This window comes from Poromitra crassiceps (genome assembly GCF_964638095.1).
Source record: "Poromitra crassiceps genome assembly, chromosome: 8".
Lineage (NCBI taxonomy): Eukaryota > Metazoa > Chordata > Actinopteri > Beryciformes > Melamphaidae > Poromitra > Poromitra crassiceps.
This window is the reverse complement of record NC_139629.1, coordinates 22,902,851-22,907,828: the sequence shown is the minus strand read 5'-3', so window position 1 is coordinate 22,907,828 and position 4,978 is coordinate 22,902,851.

Below are 4,978 nucleotides of genomic sequence, written 5' to 3'. Positions count from 1 at the left end.
CTCTGAAGCAGAGAGCCTGTTGTTGACTCAACATTGATGCAGAATCGTCAAGAATAAATTAACCGATCATTGATTATCTATCCACCCATAGGAATAGAGGCAACACAGTTTGATTGGACTGTTGGGTTTGCATTATTCATGCAGCACTAATGTTAAATTAATTACATAATGTACAAGTTGAGTAGTTTTCCACACAAACCATAACGTACATTGACATAAATGGCTTTCATCTAGACAATACGTTTCAATTGCTGTAGGTTTCTGCATAAGTACTGTCGAATCTGTTAATCACCAGGAACAATATAGTTTGGGATGGACCTGGTAGCTGTAGACTACACATACTGTGGATCAAATAACTACAATTAAAACCTGAAGTGGCTGGAATTATCTGAGGAGGCTTTCAGTTAGCAATAAAAAAAATAGCATTGGGTATGTTGTAATTATGCTATATGGAAATATTTCTACCAGTGTGGTCCCAAGATAGTGGAACATCGCTACCATGACCTTAAGATCGGAACTTCTGCTAACTTCTGGAAAAAAAATTACTATTTCCATCTGGGGAATTATTGCACACAGACAATTTACAAGCTATTTGTATCGACAAGGTACAAATGTGGATACTGAGCAAGTATGGTTTTCAACACGCATTAACAAGAAAACCTGCACTACCTTATTGATCAGGGGTTATGATTGGACAAACATGTCTTGGGAAACAGTCAACCATTCCACAAAGCTACTGTATAGAGAAGATCAAGATCCAGCCTCTGGGCATGTCAGGATCTTCAGTCTGAACGTTCTGCTTGTGGAAGTTAGATGGAGGAGAGAAAACACGGAGGCTAGCATAGAGGTAAAAGCACTACCATCGCGGAGACCCGGGTTCAATTCCCGGCAGCAGTACTTCCGGCTTTGCCAGATGTTCCCATATAGGCACATTGGCCATGTCTGCGCTGGGTGGGTAGCTGGTGTATGAGTCCTGGTCACTGCACTAGCTGGTATGTATGAGTCCTGGTCACTGCACTAGCTGGTATGTATGAGTCCTGGTCACTGCACTAGCTGGTATGTATGAGTCCTGGTCACTGCACTAGCTGGTATGTATGAGTCCTGGTCACTGCACTAGCTGGTATATATGAGTCCTGGTCACTGCACTAGCTGGTATGTATGAGTCCTGGTCACTGCACTAGCTGGTATGTATGAGTCCTGGTCACTGCACTAGCTGGTATGTATGAGTCCTGGTCACTGCACTAGCTGGTATGTATGAGTCCTGGTCACTGCACTAGCTGGTATGTATGAGTCCTGGTCACTGCACTAGCTGGTATGTATGAGTCCTGGTCACTGCACTAGCTGGTATGTATGAGTCCTGGTCACTGCACTAGCTGGTATGTATGAGTCCTGGTCACTGCACTAGCTGGTATGTATGAGTCCTGGTCACTGCACTAGCTGGTGTATGAGTCCTGGTCACTGCACTAGCTGGTATGTATGAGTCCTGGTCACTGCACTAGCTGGTATGTATGAGTTCTGGTCACTGCACTAGCTGGTATGTATGAGTCCTGGTCACTGCACTAGCTGGTATGTATGAGTCCTGGTCACTGCACTAGCTGGTATGTATGAGTTCTGGTCACTGCACTAGCTGGTATGTATGAGTCCTGGTCACTGCACTAGCTGGTATGTATGAGTCCTGGTCACTGCACTAGCTGGTATGTATGAGTCCTGGTCACTGCACTATCTGGTATGTATGAGTCCTGGTCACTGCACTAGCTGGTATGTATGAGTCCTGGTCACTGCACTAGCTGGTATGTATGAGTCCTGGTCACTGCACTAGCTGGTGTATGAGTCCTGGTCACTGCACTAGCTGGTATGTATGAGTCCTGGTCACTGCACTAGCTGGTATGTATGAGTCCTGGTCACTGCACTAGCTGGTATGTATGAGTCCTGGTCACTGCACTAGCTGGTATGTATGAGTCCTGGTCACTGCACTAGCTGGTATGTATGAGTCCTGGTCACTGCACTAGCTGGTGTATGAGTCCTGGTCACTGCACTAGCTGGTATGTATGAGTCCTGGTCACTGCACTAGCTGGTATGTATGAGTCCTGGTCACTGCACTAGCTGGTGTATGAGTCCTGGTCACTGCACTAGCTGGTATGTATGAGTCCTGGTCACTGCACTAGCTGGTATGTATGAGTCCTGGTCACTGCACTAGCTGGTATGTATGAGTCCTGGTCACTGCACTAGCTGGTATGTATGAGTCCTGGTCACTGCACTAGCTGGTATATATGAGTCCTGGTCACTGCACTAGCTGGTATGTATGAGTCCTGGTCACTGCACTAGCTGGTGTATGAGTCCTGGTCACTGCACTAGCTGGTGTATGAGTCCTGGTCACTGCACTAGCTGGTATGTATGAGTCCTGGTCACTGCACTAGCTGGTATGTATGAGTCCTGGTCACTGCACTAGCTGGTATGTATGAGTCCTGGTCACTGCACTAGCTGGTATGTATGAGTCCTGGTCACTGCACTAGCTGGTGTATGAGTCCTGGTCACTGCACTAGCTGGTATGTATGAGTCCTGGTCACTGCACTAGCTGGTATGTATGAGTCCTGGTCACTGCACTAGCTGGTATGTATGAGTCCTGGTCACTGCACTAGCTGGTATGTATGAGTCCTGGTCACTGCACTAGCTGGTATGTATGAGTCCTGGTCACTGCACTAGCTGGTATGTATGAGTCCTGGTCACTGCACTAGCTGGTATGTATGAGTCCTGGTCACTGCACTAGCTGGTATGTATGAGTCCTGGTCACTGCACTAGCTGGTGTATGAGTCCTGGTCACTGCACTAGCAGGTCCTCTGGTCGTTCCCCCACATTTCCCATTCTCTCCCCACCTCCTCCCTCTCCCTGCTCTCTTCTCCCCCACATCCCCCCGCTCTCCCTCCCCCTCCCCGCTCCTGCTCTCTCCTCTTTCCCCGTTCCCCTGCTCCTTCCCCACCTCCTATACTCTCCAACATTTCCAATTCCCTCCCCACCCCATCACTCTCTCACATTCCCCCTGCTCTCCTCCCTTCTCCTGCTCTCTCCTCTGCTCTATCCTATATTTCTATATTTTCTATATTTCTCTATCAATTGTTCAATGTGTTATCTTTATTCTGTAATGTGCTACTGTTGTGTCAGCTAGATTTAGCTAGACATATTCTCTGTGAAGCCCTCTGGGACATGCTTGTGAATTAGGGCTATACAAATAAACTTGACTTGACTGGTCGGGGCGCCTGTTCAGATGAGAGGGGAACTGATGGGAATAGTGTGATCCTCCCACGCGCTACATCCTGCCGGTTCAACTCATCAGGTGAAAAGAAGCGACTGGTGACTGCACATGTATCGGACGACATGTGCTAGTCTACGGCTTCCCCCAGATCGGCAGAGGTGGTGGAGCAGCAGGGAGAATTGGTCAAGTAGAATTGGGGAGAAAATGGGGTGGGGGGGGGGTCAGAAAAAGCTTAGGCTTTGTCGGAGGTTGCACTTTACTTCAAGCTCATTATTGTCTGGGGGTTGTGATTGATATTTTTCTCTCTCCTACTCTCTCTCCCTTCTTCACTATTGTGAATCTTGTGGCCTCCCGCTCCACTTCCGCAAGGTAACTTCCTCGTTGTACTATAATAGTATATTTGTTTATTTGTCCTTTCGGAAAGTTGTCCTGCATCTGTAGCAGTCAGACAAAACACAGCACATTCAATCAGACAAGATACAATACGCCTGCCCACGTGTTTTCCATTTTCGACCGTAACCCAAACCACATGTAACCCCGAACCTTAACCAAGTTGTTGTAGTTTCCAATAACCATGTTGTTTGAGTTGGCAAAAGCACAGCCAACGTTTAAACATAACCACATTATGTTTTCAAACGCACTGTTTCGCTCATACATGATGACGCCTCTGTTGTTTTGGGAATCGCTGGAAATCGACTTAGTGTGTCGTTTCACTTACCGTAAATTCCGGACTATAAGCCGCGGCTTTTTTCCCGTTTTTTGGCCCCTGCGGCTTATATAACGGTGCGTCTTATCTATGGATTTTTTCAGAAAAAAAAAAAAAAAAAAAAAAATCTCTCTTTTTTAGCACTCTTTCTAACTATAAATCCACTTCTGTTTTAATTTCCTCTCTTGCCCTCTTTTCACCACACCGCGGACACTGTGTGCACTGTAAAAATAAACAACGGTGGTGTTGTGTTATGTTGTTTTGTTGAAATGTTGTAATACGGTAAATGGGAGCTTCCTCAAACAGCCATCTCTTCCCGACAATCCCCTCTGTGCGTGACCACTTACATATGGTAATTACGGTAAGCAAACGGCCACTCGGGCAACAACTCCCTCCCCCGACTACCAGGAGAAAATCACAAACTTCAGCGAATTCACACAAAGGAAGATCAAGGAATATTCACAACAAGACGAGCAGTAGAAGCAACACTCTCACTTACCATGGGGAAGGTACGCAGAAATTCACACGAGGCAGCTTTCAAGTTGAAAGCAGTCAATCTCGCATTAAAAGAGAGCAGCCGCCGATCAAACAGAGCAGCCGCGCGTAACCTGGGCAAAAGGGACTGTCCGTCCGGGGGAGAACTACTGAACAACTCCCTCCCGACTACCAGGAGAAAATCACAAACTTCGGCGAATTCACACAAAGGAAGATCACGGAATATTATAGGAGTGTGAAAACATCCACAATTACCAACGGGTTCCAAAACGCTGGACTGCTGCGGGATGAAGAGGATCACCGCTGCGGGGACTGCCCCCTAGTCCGATACCTCACGAGTCCGATACCTCACGAGTCCGACACCTCATGGTTTTGGGTTAGGGTCTGGGGGAGGTTAGGTTTAGGCGTGGGGGTGGGAGAGGTTAGGTTTTGGGTTAGGGTCTGGGGGATGTTAGGTTTAGGCGTGGGGGTGGGAGAGGTTAGGTTTTGGGTTAGGGTCTGGGGGAAGTTAGCCTCTTTTTTCGGAC